Consider the following 21,984-nt stretch of genomic DNA (forward strand, 5'->3'; position numbering starts at 1 on the left):
GTTGTTTGATCATTTTATTTATTTATTTAAAATTTTTCTGTTATACTGGGGCATAGTTGACTAACAGTGTTGTGTTAGTTTTAGGTGTACAGCAAAGTGATTCAGCTATACACACATGTATCTATTCTTTTTCAATTCTTTCCCCATTTGTTGTTGTTTAGTCCCTAAGTCGTGTCTGCCTCTTTGCAACCTCATGGACTATAGCACACCATCGTTCCGTCTCCTTCACCATCTCCCTGAGCTCGCTCAAGCTCGTGTACATTGAGTCAGTGATGCCATCAAACCATCTCATCCTCTGTCACCCTCTTCTCCTTTTGCCTTCAATTTTTCCCAGGATCAGGGTCTTTTCCAAAGAGTTGGCCTTTTGCATCAGGTGGCCAAAGTTTTGGAGCTTCAGCTTCAGCATCAGTCCTTGATTTCCTTTGGGATTTACTGGTTTGATCTCCTTGCAGTCCTAGGGACTCTCAAGAGTCTTCTCCAGCACCACAATTCAAAAGCATCAATTCTTCAGCACTCAGCCTTCTTTATGGTCCAACTCTCACATTCGTACATGACTACTGAAAAAACCATAGCTTTAACTCTAGGGACTTTTTCAGGCAAAGTGATGTCTCTGCTTTTTAATACGCTGTCTAGGTTTGTTATTTTCCCATTTAGATTACTTCAAAATACTGAGATCCTTGTTGGTAATCTCTTTTTAATATAGCGATGGGTACATGTCAATCCCAGGCTTCCAACCTATCCTTGCCTCCACCTCCCACCCTCATCCCCTTCCCCAGCAATATTCACCGTTTAAAAGAATTCAGCTGAGTCACTTAACTTTGCTTAATTTCAACCCCTAAATCTACATAATGGAGCTTTCATGACAAAGCATTTCATTGGAATATGAAGAAACTCAGATAAGATATTGTCTCTGAAGTCACTTTATAATTTTAAATTTTGAATTATTTCAAATCTGTTTGGGGAGGGTAACAGATCATTTCCAATCTCAAAAGATTGATTGTTGGTTTTCATATTTATTGTCTCTTTGCCTCCCCATGCACCCCCCCCCTCACTTATATTGACCGACATATCACCATCATCTACAATAGTGCCAGGCACTTAGTAGGCACTCAGCAAATATTCGCTGAATGAATAAGCATGAAAACCAATAGAAATAATCATATTGGAATTTAATTAAAGAGAAGAAATTTTGAAAGATAGACTGTCTCCCTCTAGCTTCCCCAGGTCTAAGGGAAATGAAATGTGTGGTTAAATACACTGGCATCATTTCCACTTACATCTCCAATCGTCGCTTTCTTATACCCAGTTAAAATAAATCACACAGAGCTTCCTCCCCGTACTGTTTTCTGATCTTCAGCAAGCCCTGCCAAGAGCTAGAAACACAGCCCAGTGGGTCTCTTCTCTCAGCCCTGGGCACAGTGAAAAAAGATGGTTTGAAGTATTTGAAAGCATTTGTTAAAAAAAAAAAAAAAAATATATATATATATATATGTATGTGTATATATATGTATGTATATATATTTCACCCTTCTGGTCTATTTAACATTCTGTATCGCCCATATTTCATTACCTTAGCTCCTTGCAATGACTATGAAATCATTTCCCAATTCTTTCCTTATCCATGGTTGCTGGTCAACTTGAGTGACTTCATACTGATCAGTTTTTCTGATTTACTGAGAGTTGAGTTTTGGGACAGTCCTCTCAAATCCACTGAGGAACAAGAATGTCACCAACCTCTGTTCCTCATTAATATTAAAAAGCTAATAACATTTATTAGCGTTAAGGATTGACTTAGCAATGTTAATATTTAAATCTGATAAATTAATGAGTTCTACTTTTGTTTATTTTTTGCATGCTTAAAGAATTCTAATCTGTCTAGAGGAAACTTCTCTGTTTTAGTTACTTTTCAGAGCAGCAGAATATCTGCAGGCAGCACTAGGGATATAGGTAAGAAGCCAAGAAAACCATAGTTAGAACAGTTATTACTTGCTAAACTCTGGATGAGTGACTTCATTCTCCATATTTCCTTTGATTTCTGAGGTTTTTTAAAAAAGAAAAGAATGAAGAGAACCACTGATTTCCTAATTTGCAATATAATGAGAAGACAAATGAAATATTTTGATTTCTTACAGGTCTCAAGGAACCACAGGAGTTTGTTTTATTTCCATTTTATTATATATTTTATTATGGATGACATTGAATATTTCAGGGCACTGTGAAGTAACGTGGATTCCTTTTGCCTCCAAGCCTAGTCTGTGGTCAGCCTCAGCATCGTTTGCACTGCAATAGCACAAAGGAAAGAAGTGGTATTTTGCTAGGTCACAGAGAGTGTCAGTGCCAAGTCAGGACCAAACACAGGCAATTGTTTAGCTCATAAAGCCCCACAGCTTCCCGTGGATTATTTGTGGGTCACATCTCAACCTTATGTTTAATAACCACTACCACCACAAAGATTGCTGATTACTCAGATGTTAAGCACAGCCATTATTTCTTTGCAAATAAAGGCTCTCCTCAAAGAATAAAAAGACCACTTGTGCTTTCCAAGTAAAATCCTTTTATTATTAGATTCTGGGCATTTGGTGACTTATACCATATAATATATACTTATAATTCAATGATCTTAATAATAACAAAATAGCTATAACTGATTGTTTGATAAAATACAGAGAATTCCAGAAACATAGCTATGTTTTTACAAGATAAATCATAGTATGAGAAAATTTCTTTTCAAACCCTTTTCCCATGAGGCATATGGTAGACTTTCTTTTCCCACTTTGCTGCTCAATCCCGCTCCTGTCTTGTGTGACAGCAAGAACTATCCTTTCAGCTTTACAAAGGGAGAATTAGAGAATTAGTTCAAATTTTGTTTAGAATGGGGGATTGAGGCTGCCAACATTTTTTAAATGTATTTATTTATTCGGCTGTGTTGGATCTTAGTGGCATCCTTCAGGATCTTTTGTTGCAATGCATAGACTCCCTAGTTATGGCTCATTGGCTCAGTAGTTGTGGCACGCAGGCTTAGTTGTTCAGGGGCATGTGGGATCTTAGTTAACCTGACCTGGGATCGCACCTACATCCCTTGCATTGCAAGGAGGATTCTTAACCACTGGAACCAGGGAAGTCCCGAGGCCACCAACATATTGAAGCTACTCACATCATTCTCCAGTGGCTCAGTCAATAAAGAATCAGCCTGCAGTGTGGAAGAACTGGGTTCAATCTCTGGGTTGGGAAGATCCCATGGAGAGGAAATGGCAGCTCACTCCAGTATTCTTCCCTGGAGAATCCCTGTGGACAAAGGAGTCTGATAGGCTACTGTCCATGACACCACAAAGATTCAGACATGACGGAGTGACTAGGCAGAGCCCGTCATTCTCAGCCTCTGGTTTGCCATGCAAATCAAGGCAACAAAACAGCAAAAGTGTCCTGCCCCTTGAGAACCATAATGTCATTGTTAAAGAATACGGCAACTCCCCAGGTATCAACTGTTTTTTATATTTGTCTTCATTGATGCCTACTGCACCCCACACAGAGAAAACCAAACTTTTTTCCCTTTTGAAAGACCAGGACAGCAACAGGCTGCGCGGTCTCCCCAAATGGAAATTGGGGAATTATTTAAAATACATTGCATTGACTCCCTTGCAGCATTTTAATAACACATAGGTGTGGTCTATGGAACTTCAGATAAGTCCTGAGCGAGTGCTATCAGTAGAGTTTGCTTCTGGAATGTTCTGGGAGTAGCATGGAGATTTGGGGGATGAGGCTCTCTTTTTTAAGGCAGCTACTGGAGAAAATTATTTTAATAACAATGACCTAGTGCTAAGTATCTGCCTGGGAAAACTGGGGATAAGTTGAACTCGCACAGCTCTAAGTCACCCTCCAATAAACCCTTATGGGGTCAGAGCCACAGCCCCATCTTTAGTTCTGTTTGGACTTGTACACATGTCCCTCTCATTCTGGCGAAAGGCAGTAGCATCATTCCATCTGGGCGTGTTTTAGGATGCCTCCTGGAAACAGCTGTGTTGCCTGTCTTTGTGTGGATACAGTATTTTTTAAAATGAAAATCACCATGGCAACAGCTGCAGTCACTTATTACAGAGCAGTGGAAGTGATGCTGGTATTTGTGAGGAAATCTATGCTCTCAGAATAATGTGCCCCTTACAATGGAGTGGATTTTTCCTGCTAACATTACCATTAAAAAAAAAAATAAAAAAGTGTAAGAGTGTGTGCAAAAGAAATTTACCAGGGAACTGGAGAGTTCAGGGAATTGGTAAGCAAGAATGGAGCCTTTTATCTGTGGCCCCTGAGTTAAAATCAAACCATTTGCTATTAGCTCTCAACGCCGGGGTTCTAGGGAGAGCAGCGCTTGTTATTTGTTTTTGACTCCCTGGTATCTAATATGGCACTCTAAATAGAACTGCTTAATGATGGTGATGATTAGAGTTAATTGAAGCAGTTTTCTGCTGCTTTTAGCAACACACCTCCCTTAAAGGGTTGAGGAATCTCTAAATTGGGGACTGTAGGAACCAATGTGCTCTCATCTCAGCCAATAAGTATAAAACAGTTTAAGTTTTGTTTTCTTTCAACTCAGTTCTGAAATTAATAACATCTTTCATAGGCCCGTGCTTAATTTTCTGGCAATTTCTATTTGCTAAGCATTAAGAAGGAGAGTGAAGAGGAAGCTAACAAAGAAAGATATGCCTTGACATATGTTCAAGACTCTGTTTATTATGGGGGAGCATCTGTGTGCTGAGTTTTGAATGAGTTTTTCATATTCCCTAAGTGTGATGTCACATCATTTAGTGATCAAGAACATAGACCGTGTTCTTGATGGACGCAATCAGATAACTCAACAGGGAGCACTTAACTATAAGGAAAGAGAAGAGTGATACCGACTGTGGGTAATTTATGGAAATAATAAAACCTCAAAAGCTGAGGTCTCTAAGACTACAGATAAAGGAGCTTTGAGCACAGCACAAACATCCTTCAAAAACAAAATCCTTTACTCCAAAAAACTCTAACATCTGATGAGATGTTTCAGGTGTGCAAGTAGGATGGGTGGGCAGGAGAGTGTGGTTACTTATGTCTCTGAGTGTGCATGTGTGTTGAAAAGAGAATACGACTTATATTATGTGCTTTATCTCTCATAGTGTTCAAATCCCTTAAAGAAAAGTTATTGCATATATTTTTTGGCTGTTGGGCCCTAAAGTTTTAGAGTGTATATTTCACTACCAAAATTATATTTCATCTAAACTTGGTTAAACTATGTTGTGCAATGGTTTGTTTTCTCCCATCACTCAGAAGACGCAGAGAAGCCCAAGGAGAAAGTTTTTTGCCCTGGGCTATCGGAAACATATTGTAAAAAGGCTCCATCTCATCCTATTCCTGGAAATGACTGCAAAACAAAAACGTTTCCCCCTTTAAGCCCAGTCACAAGGGATTGTTTCATTTTTATTAGAAGACAAGGAAGCATATTAGAATCCACTGAGCAGCAAGCAGTATGTCCATCTCTCTCCTTTCTGCTGTCAACTTTGTTTCCCGTTCAAGTCAACCAAGCAACTGTTACACAAAATAAGCCCGAATTTGGGATTAGAAAATGATTGGATAGAGTCTCTCCAGAAAAATCTTTAGTGCTTATGATTTACATCCCCCTCTTATTTCTACATCCACAACTGGGTGTTGTTTTTGCTTTGGCTCCAACTCTTCATTCTTTCTGGAGTTATTTCTCCACTGATCTCGAGTAGCATATTGGGCACCTACCGACCTGGGGAATTCATCTTTCAGTGTCCTATCTTTTGGGGGTTCTCATACTGTTCATGGGGTTCTCAAGGCAAGAATACAGAAGTGGTTTGCCATTCCCTTCTCCACTGGACCACGTTTTGTCAGAACTCTCCACCATGACCTGTCCATCTTGGGTGTCCCTACACAGCATGGCTCATAGTTTCACTGAATTAGACAAGGCTGTGGTCCATGTAATCAGATTGGTTAGTTTCCTGTGATTGTGGTTTTCAGTCTGTCTGCCCTCTGATGGAGAAGGATGAGAGGCTTATGGAAGCTTCCTGATGGGAGAGACTGACTGAGAGAGAAACTGGATCCTATTCTCTAACCCAGGTCTCCTGCATTGTAGGGGACTCTTTAATCCCTGAGCTACCAGGGAAGCCTGGGGCATGCTCAGTAAATCTTTAATCCAATTTTCTGTCAATGGGCGGGGCTGTGTTCCCTCCCTGTTATTTGACCTGAGGCCAAACTATGGTGGAGATAATGAAGATAATGGCAACCTCCTTCAAAAGGTCGCATGCACACACTGCCACACTCAGTGCCCCCAACCCTGTAGCAGGCCACCACTGACCCACGCCTCCACTGGAGACTCCTGGACACTCATGGGCAAGTCTGGGTCAGTCTCTTGTGGGGTCACTGCTCCTTTCTCCAGGGTGCTGATGCACACAAGGTCCTGTCTCTGCTCTCCAGAGTCAGTTTCCCCAGTCCTGTGTAAGTTCTGGCAGCTCTGTGGTGGGGTTAATGGCAACCTCCTCCAAGAGGGCTTATGCCATACCCAGGTCTACTGCACCCAGAGCCCCTGACCCTGCAGCAGTCCACTGCTGACCCCTACCTCTTCAGGAGACACTCAAACACAGTTGTCTCAGTCTCTGTGGAGTCTCTGGGTCCTGATTTCACCCCTCCTACCATCTTGCTGGGGCTTCTCTGCCCTTGGATGTGGGGTATGTCCTCACATCCACGCAGCCACCGCTCCAGTGCCACACAGTTGCAGCACCACTCTGTGAATCAAGACAAATTGGAAGTGATCGAACGGGAGGTGGCAAGAGTGAACATTGGTGTTTTAGGAATCAGCAAACTAAAATGGACAGGAATGGGTGAATTTAACTCAGATGACCATTATATCTACTACTGTGGGCAAGAATCCCTTAGAAGAAAGGAAGTAGCCATCATAGTCAACAAAAGAGTCTGAAATGCAGTACTTGGATGCAATCTCAAAAATCACAAAATGATCTCTGCTCATTTCCAAGGCAAACTGTTCAATATCACAGTAATCCAAGTCTATTCCCTGACCAGTAATGCTGAAGAAGTCGAAGTTGAGCAGTTCTATAAGGACCTATAAGACCTTATAGAACTAACACCCCCCCACCAAAAAAAAAAGATGCCCTTTTCATTATAGGGGACTGGAATGCAGAAGTAGGAAGTCAAGAGATACCTGAAGTAACAGGCAAATTTGGCCTTGGGGTATAGAATGAAGCAGGGCAAAGGCTAGTAAAGTTTGGCAAAGAGAACACACTGGTCATAGCAAACACATCTTCCAACAACACAAGAGAAGACTCTACACATGGACATCACCAAATGTCAATACCGAAATCAAATTGATTATATTCTTTGCAGTCAAAGATGAAGAAGCTCTATACAGTCAGCAAAAATAAGACTGGAAGCTGACTGTGGCTCAGATCATGAAACTCTTACTGCCAAATTCAGACTTAAATTGAAGAAAGTAAGGAAAACTACTAGACCATTCAGGTATGACCTAAATCAAATCCCTTACGATTATACAGTGGAAGTAACAAGTAGATTCAAGGGATTAGATCTGGTAGACAGAGTGCCTGAAGAACTATGGATGGAGGTTCATGACATTATACAGGAGACAAGTGATCAAGACCATCCCCAAGAAAAAGAAAGGCAAAATGGCTTGTGAGGAGGCCTTACAAATAGCTGTGAAAACAAGAGAAGCAAAAAGCAAAGGAGAAAAGGAAAGATATACCCATTTGAATGCAGAGTTCCAAAGAATAGCAAGGAAAGATAAGAAAGCCTTCCTCAGTGATCAGTGCAAAGAAATAGAGGAAAACAATACAATGGGAAAGACTAGAGATCGCTTCAAGAATATTAGAGATACCAGGGGGACATTTCATGAAAAGATGGGTACAATAAAGGACAGAAATGGTACAGACCTAACAGAAGCAGAAGATATTAAGAAGAGGTGGCAAGAATACACAGAAGAACTATACAAAAAAGATCTTCATGACCCATATAATCACGATGGTATGATCACTCACCTAGAGCCAGACATCCTGGAATGCGAAGTCAAGTGGGCCTTAGGAAGCATCATTACGAACAAAGCTAGTGGAGGTGATGAAATTCCAGTTGAGCTATTTCAAATCCTAAAAGATAATGCTGTGAAAGTGGTACACTCAATATGCCAGCAAATTTGGAAAACTCAGCAGTGGCCACAGGACTGGAAAAAGTCAGTTTTCATTCTGATTCCAAAGAACAGCAATTCCAAAGCATTCTCAAACTACCGTACAATTGCACTCATGTCACATGCTATAAAGTAATGCTCAAAATTCTCCAAGCCAGACTTCAATGGTATTTGAACCATGAACTTCTAGATGTTCAAGCTGGATTTAGGAAAGGCAGAGGAACCAGAGATCAAATTGCCAACATCCATTGGATCATCAAAAAAGCAAGAGAGTTCCAGAAAAACATCTATTTCTGCTTTATTGACTATGCCAAAGCCTTTGACTGTGTGGATCACAATAAACTGTGGAAAATTCTGAAATAGATGGGAATACCAGACCACCTGACCTGCCTCCAGAGAAATTTGTATGCAGGTCAAGAAGCAAGAGTTAGAACTAGACATGGAACAACAGACTGATTCCAAATAGGAAAAGGAGTACGTCAAAGCTATATATTGTCACTCGCTTATTTAACTTATATGCAGAGTACATCATGTGAAATGCTGGGCTGAAAGAAACACAAGCTGGAATCAAGATTGCCAGGAGAAATATCAATAACCTCAGATATGCAGATGACACCACCCTTATGGCAGAAAGTGAAGAGGAACTAAAGAGCCTCTTGATGAAAGTGAAAGAAGAGAGTGAAAAATTTGGCTTAAAGCTCAACATTCAGAAAACTAAGATCATGGCATCTGGTCCCATCACTTCATGGCAAATAAGATGGAGAAACAATCGAACCAGTGACAGACTTTATTTTCTTGGGCTCCAAATTCACTGCAGATGGTAACTGCAGCCATGAAATTAAAAGATGTTTGCTCCTTGGAAGAAAACCTATGACCAACCTAGACAGCACATTAAAAAGCAGAGATGTTTGCCAACAAATGTCAGTCTAGTCAAAGCTATGGTTTTTCCAGTGGTCATGTATAGATGTGAGAGTTGGACTCTAAAGAAAGCTGAGCACTGAAGAATTGATGATTTTGAACTGGGTGTTGGAGAAGACTCTTGAGTGTCCCTTGGACTGCAAGGAGATCAAACCAGGAAATTCTAAAGGAAATCAAGGACTGAAGCTGAAGCTGAAGCTGAAGCTCCAAAACTTTGGCCCCCTGATGCGAAGAACTGACTCATTTGAAAAGACCCTGGTGCTGGGAAAGATTGAAGGTGGGAGGAGGAGGGGATGACAGAGGATGACATGGTTGGATGGCATCACTGACTCAATTGACATGAGTTTGAGTAAGCTCTGGGAGTTGGTGATGGACAGGGAGGCCTTGCATGCTATAGTCCACGGGGTCACAAAGAGTCGGACACGACTGAGCGACTGAACTGACTGACATTTCTACACTTCATCTAAACCAACCTAATCAGTTTATTCATGACATTGCATTATATCTTACTTGAGAGTCTCAAGAGGAAGGTAACTCTAACAACTTAATTTTCATTAAACTAGGCGAAAAGGAAGGACATGCTGATTCAAATTCTGATGCAGGAAAGGGAATTTAAGCAGCAATAAAGAAGGAAGACAATCATCTTCTTCACAAGAAGTCAGTACTTCTCCTGGATTTGGTAGCCTCAGGCAGATAATTTGATAACAGTTGTCAGTGGAGAAGGAATCACCGTTTGGCATGAAATGCATCTGAGTATAATTAATTTCTCATTAATAAATGTATTGAATTTTGTTGAACCACCTCTGAAGCCAAAGATATAAGATTCTATTGGGAGACTCTTGGGTCTGCAAAAGGATCAGGTCTACCTTTTTCTGTGTGCTTAGGTCACAAGAAACCACTGCCCCAATTCTTGTGTGGTTTAAAGCACAAGTCATGTGTTCAAAGAGAACTCATCAAGACTCACATTTCTGGATGACACCTGTTTTCACGTTTGCCTTGGTAGGTCGGCTTCCTTCATTTTGCACCCAGAAGAGTCTCCATTTGGTATGACATTCCATTCTGATAGAAAAATAATGTTTTGATTATCCAGAAAATTTAGTAGCAGCCAAGGACAGATATGCTACTTCCTGCCAGATAACAGGCAAAACATCTACCCTTCAAACAAAAACATTTTCTTAAGCCTTTGGGAAGGACTGGAGAACAGTTGACTGTATAAGTTCTTCAGTTTCAATATCCCTTTGGGCTTTTTTTTTTTTTTTTTTTTTGCTGGTTTGCTATTAAGTAGACATACAAAGAAAGAATTAAAGAAATATACAGATGCTTTAAAGATATCACTTCACCTGTAAAGATTACTTAAGGGAAGAACTTACCTATTGGGATCACCACATAAAACTAACCTTTTAGTGATGCACAAATTTGCCTACAGTTTACTGAGGGTGGTCAGGGAGAGAGGGGGCAACCCAGGAGGTTTAGAAACAGGTTCTAATACAGGTCCTACCACTTACTAGCCATGTGTAAGGACATGTAGCTTAACCTTCCTCAATGTCCTCAATTTCTCCTTGTAATATGTAGATAACATTATCTCTCCTGTGGGGCTATTGTCATCCGCTCCTAAGTCATGTCCCACTCTTTGCAACCTCATGGACTGCAGCACGCCAGGCTTCCCTGTCCTTCACTGTCTCCCCAAGTTTCCTCAAACTCGTGGGGCTATTGTAACGATTACAAATAACATATACAAAATGCTGATCACAGTTCTGGCTTGCAAGAGGCCTTCAATAAATGGCAGCTATTAGCATTGCAATGTGGAAAGCACAAAGTCCAAGAGAATGTTAACACAGAACATTTTGCAGGAGCAGACCACCTATGCTTTCTAAATTCAGTATTTAAGACTCTAAAATTATGTTGGCTTTGCACGGACTGATCACTCAACTGACCAACAAACTGCTTTTGTGTATCTTGCTGGTTTATTTTGTTATGGTTAGAAGAGAAAGAAGTTTTGTTTGTTTTTTTTTTTTCTGTCATCATTTTGGTAATTTATTGAGTTCTTTTTTTAAAACCAGAAGTTTGAAGGCAGGGCATTTTAAAAGTAAATAATTTAATAGAAGCAATGTTCTCTTTCCTGTCCAGTGTCACCTACACAGACTGGTTGGTGCCAGGGCCTAAACTGTCAGGCAGTTCTAGGGCAGAAGATGGCAGAGGCACTTGTCCAGTTCCCTGAGACTTTCCATTTCATTACAGTCCCCAAATTCTGGCATCAGGCCTGTGGGGATTATCATACTCTTCCTGTGATGAAGCTACCTAGGGCCTCACTATCACATCCCATATGCATCCGTGGTGCTGTAATCTCTAATTATGCAATGACCTCCTCCTGATAATGTTTCATTAGCATTAAGTGATAAAGCAGGTTTTTCACATACAAAACCATGGATTTTGCTATTTCTCAGAACAAAATTTTTAAGAGTCTCTCTCTCTCTAACACACACACACACACACACGATGGGTATGACTGCAGCACAGTCCTCTATTGTTTTCATCTAAATGCCATTCTCCTCTCCTATCACTCATTTCTGTTTCCATTTGGATGCTTTCTAATAAAAGCCCTAAAGCATTTTTTTTAAAATTGGGTTTTCCAAAAAGGTCGGGATAGGTTTGAATAAAAATCTAGTGAATAGATTTAATCCAGAGGAGACAGTGAGGTATAATTCTGCCCTTTTTCTCAAAGACTTGGTGATTTCTATATCCCCTTAGTCCCACTTAAGTAAAGTTCAACACTAGCCGGTAGCATACTCAGTAAGTGGTGGGTAGGATGATAATGCAAGAGAGCTGACCAAAGAAATACAACAACAACGGCAAAAAACTGGAGAAAGAGACAGACAGACAAAGAAAGAGCTCCCTTCCATAAAAGGAGCAAGTGGGAATTATTCAAAAGCAGCCTTCACCACCTGCCACTTGCCCTTCAAATTAAGAGGAGCCCCACCTCCTGCACCTTGTACCAGCTCCTCTTTCTGACCCACACTGGCTACCAGTTTCTTCCCTTACAAACAGTATGAACAATTCACTAGTTTTTAACCCATCTCAGAAACAGACAGCTGCAACCCAAATGCATTTTGTTACCAGCATGTTACTTATTTCACAACTAAGCCATCAAGGCACATTTCTCTCCCAATTCCGTTTCTCCCGTGGGTTCTCATGACATATAAATAAAGACATTGGGTCTTTTGGAGATCTTGCCCTGGGTGCAGTAAACAAAGCCTGGGAGCTGTTGTGTCTCACACATTCTGATAGACCTGTGGAGAGTCAAGCCCTGGTGGTGGTGGTGATAGTAAGTTCAGGCATGTGACTTTGGATGTTTTGAATCAATGAAATTGACATAAGCTAGACCATGAACCGGAACCGGAGAAGGCAATGGCACCCCACTCCAGTACTGTTGCCTGGAAAATCCCATGGATGGAGGAGCCTGGTAGGCTGCAGTCCATGGGGTCGCTAAGAGTCAGACACAACTGAGCGACTTCACTTTCACTTTCCACTTTCATGCCTTGGAGAAGGAAATGGCAACCCACTCCAGTGTTCTTGCCTGGAGAATCCCATGGACGGAGAAGCCTGGTAGGTTGCAGTCCATGGGGTCTCACAGAGTTGGACACGACTGAAGCGACTTAGCAGCAGCAGCAGCAGACCATGAACAGAGAGGATTGATTCAAGCCATGGTTAATTTATGCTTCACGGTGTTATCTGCTATACTTCCTCTGTCATTTATTCCCCTGTAAATACAACTCTCAAAACCTCACCTCTCTCTGCAGAGATACTTAGATGTCATTATTTACTCATGTTCTCCCATTGCCTGCTAGCCCACAGCAGCCATGTAAGATCCCTACCAGAGCAGAGAGTGTGCAAAAGGCCATGGCTTAAACACAGGGTTTCCCCCATGATCCCACTCCTATTCCCTGTGCCTTGCTCGGGTTAGCTGATTCTCTGATCTTACCTTCTGCAGTTACTGTTGGCCTCAGTTTCTGACCACTCCCTCCTTGGTCTGCCATTAGTATTTGCGTATCCCCACTGCAGTGATGTGTAACCTTTTTGAGGTCATGGACTAAATGGAGAAGATGTATGAAAGTTAAGGACTGTCCTTCCAGAAAAGTGCGAGCGTGCATTTATGCGGCTTCACAGCCATCCCTGGTCTCCTTTGATCATTAATTCCCTGGCTGCGTTGATTGTTGTTTATATATTCACTGTGGCTTGCTCACCTGATTCTAACTTGAAGCATTGCACTGACCTGTCTCCACCCCAATCCTCAACTGAGTCTTCCAGCCTACATTTCCCCCAGCTTCTGAGCTTTTGTCTACTTGAAGTGAAAGTAAGTGTATGTTGCTCAGTCATGTCTGACTCTTTACGACCCCATGGACTGTAGCCCACCAGGTTCTTCTGTCCATGGAATTCTCCAGACAAGAATATTGGGGTGGGTTGCCATTTCCTTGTCTAGGGAATCTTCCCAACCCAACAATCAAACCCAAGTCTCCCACACTGCAGGCAGATTCTTCACTGTCTGAGCCACCAGGGAAGCCTGTTATCTTCTGACATGTGCAAAAACCATCTTCTTGAATCTTCAGACTGTTTCAGGGCCCAAGGTCCTAGCCCTAGGAGCTTCACAGCTGATCAATGACCTTGGTAAATGAAGTGTTCATCCTGGTGCTTGGCATCTGACTCCAAGTCTTAGCAACTACCTTTATTACATGGGTGGGATAGACCTATTAATTACCTGAGTTAGAAATCTCTCAATTTGTACAAGTTGTATTGGCTTAGAGATTCAAATATACTATAAAGTCTACATCCTTGTCCCAGACAAAGCTGTGTCCTGAAGATGCAGTATCAGAGATGACTCTACTGTGGAACATTGCATTCTGCAATATATACTTTACAGCAACTGCTACACACATAAAATGTAATTTAAAGGCATTATGTGAAAGGAAAACCCTCTTTGGTAAGATTTATTGGTCCACAGCTCCCATGCCTCAAACACAAAATCAAAATCTGTAGAGGAGAGGCAACTGCTTTGGTAAAATGCATTAGTTTAAGAAGATAACTGTGCTTTGCCTCGAAAGATAAATTTGTGCTCAAGTGAAATTATCTGCAACTCTAAAACGATGGATGCAGATTCTCAATTAAGTTGCGATTTGGGATGCAGATGCTCACTTAATTGCTAATAAATAGAAGAACAGGAGAAGGATCTGGGGATATGAGTTGATCAGTGCAAATATTTTCTAGGAGTTGGCTTGTCACCAGGTGAAACTCCATCAGGCTGTCTCAGAAAGCTCTTTACAATCTGAGTGAGTTTGTTATACACAGGAATGAAAGGTGCCCAGATTAGGAAAGCTTTTCATAGGACCTTATCTATGAAAAGTCCTTTGACCCAACCAGAGGCAGCTAGCATTTCATTCAGCCCCTCATCTTTGTCCTCAGCACACATTTTTGAAGCACTGCAGGCTCCAATGCAAGAAAGTGCCTGTTTTTGAATTCTTTTCATCTCTATGTGGCTTGCAGTGAGCTGTGGATTGATGATTGCCATGAAAGCAAATGCCATAGGTTTCATGACTTTTCCTTGATTGTTGCTGATCAGCAATTCCACACAACTTTATTAGATACTTTCTATTCATGATTTTTTTTTTCCTGCTTTACATATAGCAATGAGGTAAAGAATCTGCCTTCAATACAGGAAACACAGGTTGAGTCCCTGGGTTGGGAAGATCCCCTGGAGGAGGAAATGGCAACCCACTCGGGTATTCTTGCCAGGAAAATTCTATGGCCAGAGGAGCCTGATAGGCTACAGTCCATGGGTCACAAAGATTCGGACACGACTGAGTGGCTAACAGACTTAGCAATGAGATTTCTGTGGTATGTCTACCTTGGCTACTAGAAGCTCAGCTCTGTTGGATTTGCAAGACAACCATGGATCTTTTGGTCTTAACTATTGTTAGCAATTTACATGCATCTCCTTCTTTGATAATATCCCAGAAATCTTCTGCTTTACAAGCCTCATTAAGAAAAAGATGAATTCAGCATTTGATCTAACTCTAAATGTATTACTCATTCCACCTCAAAAGAGTCTTGAAATGTTCTGACACATTAATTGGAATTCTAAATGCGCTATATTTTTAGAAATAAAGTTCAGTTTTTATTGACTTCTTTTGAGAAAATGGTGAAAAACAGAGTAATCACTCTAACAATAATATTAATACAAATAACAGTAACGGGTTAATAACAGCTATCATTTATGGAGTGCTTTCTATGTTCTTAGTAGAAGCACTGTACGTATATTAACCCAATGAATCTCCACTCTGTGAAAGAGGCACAATTGTTATCACCACTTTTTAGATGAAGACACTGTAACACAGATAATTGCTATAAAGAGACAGTAGTCACACAGGGTGCACAACTGTGGGAGATGATGTGAAACTTGAGCTGGTGCTGGCATGGACACCAAAAGACTCAAAGTGGATGTAGTTTCATAACAAGCTCATTTCCAAATGCAGAAGAGGCCTCCACGAAGAAGTCCTGGCCTGTAAGCAGCATTGGCAGTCAGCAAAACCACTCATATCAAAACGATTGTGTTCACTAATGCAATTTCTTTTATTACAAATTAGCACCATGCCGTGTGTGCGTGTGTGCTCAGTTCTGTCCGACTCTTTGCGACCCTATGGACCGTAGCCCACTGGGCTCCTCTGTCCATGAAATTTCCAGGCAAGAAAACTGGAGTGGGTCGCCACATCCTTCTCCAGGGGATTTTGCCGACCCCAGGATCAAACCCGCCTGTCTTGAATCTTCTACATTGGCAGGTGGGTTCTTTACCAGCTGAGCCACCAGGGAAGCACTAGAAGTCTAAAAATCTTCAGAGTAGTCCTTGCCTCCATCCTATGAAGGTGGAATGTTTGTTGAGTTATTTATCTGTGCACGCATTCAGGCAATGAATCCAACTGCTTCCACTTTCTATTGTATTGTAAATGGGCTTTCACTAGTGAGACCTGAGCTGAGTGCCTACTAGTGAGACCTGAGCTGAGTGCCTACCATTCCAGGAAGAGTTAATTGGGGCAACTAATTTACCATCCCTGAGTCTGTTTATGCCCAAAATGCAAATACATGCTTCATTAGATTGTTAGAAGGATTAAATGAGGTGAAATACACAGTTACTTAATTTCTCTAAGGGGCTTCCCTTGTAACTCAGTTTGGTAAAGAATCTGCCTACAATGCAGGAGACCTGGATTCAATCCCTGGGTTGGGAAGATCCCCTGGAGAAGGTCATGGCAACCCACTCCAATATTCTCGCCTGGAGAATCCCATGGACAGAAGAGCCTGGCAGGCTACAGTCCATGGGGTCGCAAGAGTCAGACATGACTTAATGACTAAACCACCACCACAATTTCTCTAAGCCATAGTTTCCTCCTCTATAAAATGCAAATCAAAATAGCACCAACTTCAGGGAGTCACAGTGAGTGTTAAATGAGATAATGTTTATTAAAATGTTTAACCAGCACTTGACACGTAGTGAATGCTCCATGGTGGAAAAAAAAAGCAGGGAATAATAAGCATTTTGAGTGCTCAGTCAAGGTTGGAACACCTGACCCCCTTCTCCATTTCAGCCTTGGGGATTAATATTTGGTCTTTCTTGTGCATATTAATCATTATATTTTAATTTTAACTAGCTTTCCATCTTTAGTGACTATTAACCTACTTTTCCATCTTTTTCTATCTATTATGACTATAAGTTTCACACATCAGAGTACTCTTTGGAGCTAAGGTTTCATTAGTGAGGATTAAAGCAACTAAAAGTTGGAAACGGGTTGAAGTTCACATCAGATCATGAGAATTAGTCCCTCTCTCTCTCTCTCTCTCTTTTTAAATAGGCTCACAGTAGTGGGATTCAAATTCTTGTTTCTGCTTTAGTAAAGGAAGAAAGAAAATGAAATAAGGAGAGTATTTGCAAGTGACTTTTATCTTTAAGACTATCTCAAATTCACTTTCCTCCCAATATTAGGTATAAGAAAAAATTTCTCAAAGCCTGCAGACTAATTCAATTCTGACAAGACTTTTCAGGCTAAATTGCAAAGTAATTTAAGATCTCCTTTCAAAGAAAATGCACATATAATTCATAACAAACCTCGTTTTACTCTTCTTCCCTTTTAACCAATTTTAAGCTCAGAGCTCTCTTCGTCACTTTAGAGTTGGAACTTAATGGACCAGAGCCACTTAGGAATCTGTCAAAGACTTTATTCCCTGCTGAAATTTGTAACTGTTCTTGATGTCATGATCAACCTGGCTCCAACCTAAATCATCAGCGTCTTCCTTGCATCTCCACTGACTGCCCCTTGCTTGCTGAATGCCCCTTGCTCAGCCGTTTCCAGTGGCAGGATCTGGGTAGCACAGAAAACCAAGTCCCCTATCCCTCACCTGAGAGTTCTGGAAAATGCTGAAAATAGAGAGTCATTAATTCTGGGGGCGGGAGGTTCCTCAAGGCCATGTTATCCAACAGTCTAGTGCATGAATATTCTCCATAGCACCCTGACAGGTAATGGTTTCATTCTGTGTTTAAGCATCTCCAGTGACAGAGAACTTACCTTTTAAAGATCCCATTTCATTTTCCATCAGATCTAAGAGTTAGGAAATTTCTGAAATAGAATATAAAGCTGAAATCCTTCTCCCTCTGATGCTTTACTTGTAGACTTTATCTTTCCTTCTGGAAACATAAAGAATGAGGCCAGCTCACTGTACCTGTTTCTGCTAAATGCATCTATCATTTAAAATCTTCTCCTTCCTTACATCCTCTTCCCCACCATCCTACTCTTCCCCCTGTGATCTGCTGTGGTTTTTCAGGTTTCGTTCAGATGGTGGTATCCAGTCCAATGAAGAAAGGCCTGGTCTGCTGCAGCCGTGGGAGAGTACAGCGAGGTCATGCCCACTCCTGTCCAGCTTCCTCTACTCCTACTAACGCAGTCTTCACCCGGAATGCTCTATAACATGCTCCCCTACCCTGAACCCTCCATTAGATGCCCTTTCACCGTTAGAGGAAAATCTAAGTCCTAACAATGTCCTGGAAGCTTGCATAAGACCTGGTCCCAGCCCCATCTCAGCCTGTCTCCTACCACCCTTCCCCGGCCCATTTCCCTCTAGCCATACCGCCTCTGCTTCCGAGACTAGAAACCCCTCCCATCATCCTCATATAGGACTCCATTCAATAGTGCTTTTCAGAGAAGACTTTCCTGACCACCCTAACTAAACCAGCACCCTCATCACTATCTCTTCCATGCCTTCATGCTGCTTCCTTCTCTTTTCTGTCTCTGTCCTTAAGTCAAACATCTATTTGCTTAGCTATTTATTATGTTGTTTTCTTCCCTTGAATGTCAGGAACATGAGGTCAGAAGCTTTGCTGTATTTCCTGCTGTATCTTTACTGTCTAGAACAAAGTCTGCATGTAGTAGGTACTCAAGAAATATTTGTTGGTGGGAGGAATCTGCTAATTCAGTCTGAGATTGTATTATTCTGAGGGCAGCCACGATATACTAACTCATACTTCCCACAGAGTTCTCTTTGTCTTTTTTTCTGTTGTGCCAGATATCAAAATGGTATTCGTCGAGGATTTGGAAAATCACTCTTTGGAGTGAATTTGGATTCTTAGTCAGCAGTCATGAACCAAACAATCCCTTAGAAGCTGAAAGAGTTAATTAACGTGCCTCCCCAAACACAGCTCTTTGCCCTACAGGGTCTTTAGCCCTGGGGAAGGTAAAACCCTAGTTCTAACTCAAGCTCAGCACACTTCTGGCCAGAACCTCTTATTATTAAGAGGCAGCTCTTCTAACCTCCCAGGGTGCCTGGAATGCCCCCAATTCCTGAAGTCATTATGTTTTACAGCAGGTTCTCTTGACAGAGCTTCAGAGGCCTTTGGCAGAACATAAGCCAGAATAATGGGTGAGCAGATGCCAGGATGAATTCTGATGTGTACACACAATTCTTGGCCCCATAAAAATCAATTCCTTATTCATAATTAAGCAACTTCTTGAGAAAGGGCAGGTTGGTACAGTTATTAAAAGATAAATAATAGATAAGGATCCACTTGTTTCTTTTTAGGGGGACGATAAAAATTTTAAACGCAAAATAGCACTGTAATTAGTTTTTCTTCTACGCTGCTTCTTACCTGTGACACTCAGGGCCAACCAAACAGAGCACTTTTTACAAATTTCCATCACCCCTCTGTGTTGTAGTTCTCCTTAAAATGTATCCTTCAGAGCATAATAATAGGCAACTCTAGATAGCTGGGGAGAAAAGAAACTAGAAACACCCAGAATAAAGGTCACAAAATGTGTCAGCCTATGGGCTTTTTCCTGTTTTCCAAACTGGGTGTAAGGAGCAGAACTGAAAACACAAGTAGCTAAATGCATCCATTCTAAAAGAAGCAGCAGGGCTCCCCAGCAGTAAGAAACACGTACCTCCCAACAGGCTTCACTGGCAAAGAATTGGCCTTGTTTCCTCCAATTCCTACCCCATCTTCTTGGTCTCAAAAAACTGTATGAAAGGGGGCCTCCTTGGAGAGAGGGCAGTGTTTGAGGTGTGAAGCTGTTATCCCTCCCCATGAGGGAGCTTCCACTCCCCTAAGTCAAGTGGAAGGGACCCCATTAGAATCACCCAAACAGACGAGGGCTGCCTGCAAGAAGAAGACTTCCAGCTTATCCCCAGCGGAGGAAGCTGCAGAGAGCCTGAGGCCCTCTCAAAACAGAGCAGGGAAGGGAGTTCTTGGGTGTGGCTTCTTGGAGTAGAGATGCAGAACACAGGGACTGGCCTACAGATTGCTGAAGGAATCAGCTGGAACCCTCTGTGTCAGCACGGCTCCCTGGTTTGGTGTGTCTGGGGAGTGGGCAAGGTGAGCCCACCCAGAGCAGTGGTCCATGGTCCCTGGAGGGAGTTCAGTGCTGCCCCAAATAAGAGGACTACAGATCAAGAGAAAGGTGAAAGCCACTGATCTGTCCAAGTGGCCCCTAATCCAAGCCATAGAAAAGGGCTGGGAATGTGTATAACTGGCGGGGCAGAAGGAAAATTGAGTGGCCCCTGGCGGGGCGGGACGGGATTCTTAATAAAACGGAGGTGTCACTGTGAAAGTAGGGACCTCCAAGAAAGGGACCAAGCAGGAACAAGAGTGAGATCAGGGACCCTGTCCATGGTGGCCAAGCAAAAGGTGGACAGCTTGGCTCCCTGTCCTTCCTCCATGTCTCTGACACTAGGGGGCGCTGGTGCCCAAGTGGGAGTAAAGGGACATGTCTCTCCTCCCTTTCAAATCATCCTGCTCTCTGCTTTAGAATATTCTGCAGGGAGAAGAATCTTGCTTTGAAGATTTAGGTTTGAAGCTAGACAGCACTAAGTTTAGATAACTGAAAAGAATTGAATAATGGAATTTGACCAAGACATCATTAATAGAACTATATATCCAGCACAAAGAAGGATTCCATACAGTACAATGGGAAGCAGTGATTAGGAAAAAAAAAAAAAAATTCCTATATATGTCCCAACTAATCAAGAACTCTGTAATAAACTTGGGACAGTGGTTTAAATATTTTCTGTTAGGGATTAAAGATTTGGCAGAGAAAATGGAAGTGCCTTTGGTATATCTTTGGCTATGGTAATCATCTTCCCATTTTTTTCTTGATGACATTCATAGAAATTCTAAAAGGAATGCAATCTATTTGCTTAAAACTTTCCTTTTAAAATTTTAAAGTGGTATTGATTCATGTTAACAGGAGAAGTGAGACTGAACTGGGAGACACAGAAGTCAATTGTTCCAATCAGGCACTCAGGACCATGAGTGGCTTGTGGGAGCTGGGAGGGCCAATCAGAGGGACAGCATCTTTATGAAAGAATGGCTGCCCGGGAGCTGGAGGTTGTTGAGTAGTGTCTGTGAGTAATTATGGGGAAAATAATGTAGCAGTAGCAGTGCAGAGTAACAGGAGGAAGTGGTGATGGAGACTGGGTGGTCCTGAAAAGATTGTAAGAATCAGGAGAGATGACTCAATAGGATCCAGAGTGGGGAGATGCACAGCATTTTGGAAGGGGCCATTGGCAGCAGGGAGAGTGGTTCCATTTACAGACTGCTGTTCATATATGATCTCATCGTCACTCTCAGCATGATTGCAACACTTTTCCCCCTGCTTCCTCTTCTTCTTCTTTCTTCTCCTCCGTACCTCTTTCTCCTTCTTCCTCATCAGTGGCATTTATTGAGAACATACACCACATTCCATTATATACAAAATGATTTGTAAGATCAAATGATACCTGATACCCAGAGATTCTAGACCAGGGACTAGTCAGTGTGAGACAGTTAATGGCATCTCAATTCTAATTTGCTTGAGGTAGTACTGATTGGACATCTAGTTTGGGTTACTTCTTTTAGAACTAAACCAATCTCTCAGTTCAATAGAAAGAGACAGAGGGAAACAACAGACAATGAAGAAGGACAAGAAGAAGCAAAAGGAGAAAAAGGAGGAAGAGGACAGAGTAAAAGGAGGAGGAGGAAGGGTTATTTGAAGAAGGATGACTTACCTAAGAAATGCTTATCTAGTTTTGACTTTGTACCAGGTACCATTTCAAATGCTTTATAAACATTAATTGATTGAATTCTCATAGCAACCTTATGTGATAGGTATATTTATTATTACCATCATTTTATTATCATTTTTAATCATCATCATAGGAAACTGAAGGGCATATAGTCTAAGTAATTTGGTCAAGGTCACACAGCCAGTAAGTGGCAGAGCTAAGATTCTCACTCAGATCTCAGATTCAGGTACTATGCTCTTAACGCTACCTAAGCTGCCAGGGGGTTCCCTGTAGGAACGTCG

General features: G+C 41.7%; 1 protein-coding gene across 2 annotated transcripts in view; it reads left to right on the forward strand.

Annotated features, from left to right (window-relative positions):
- The window catches only part of SLC9A9 (solute carrier family 9 member A9), a 669,138-nt gene that overhangs the window by 292,475 nt on the left and 354,679 nt on the right, over positions 1 to 21,984 (forward strand). The gene's annotated exons all lie outside the window — the stretch shown is intronic.

Source organism: Bos javanicus, chromosome 1, assembly GCF_032452875.1.
Source record: "Bos javanicus breed banteng chromosome 1, ARS-OSU_banteng_1.0, whole genome shotgun sequence".
NCBI lineage: Eukaryota > Metazoa > Chordata > Mammalia > Artiodactyla > Bovidae > Bos > Bos javanicus.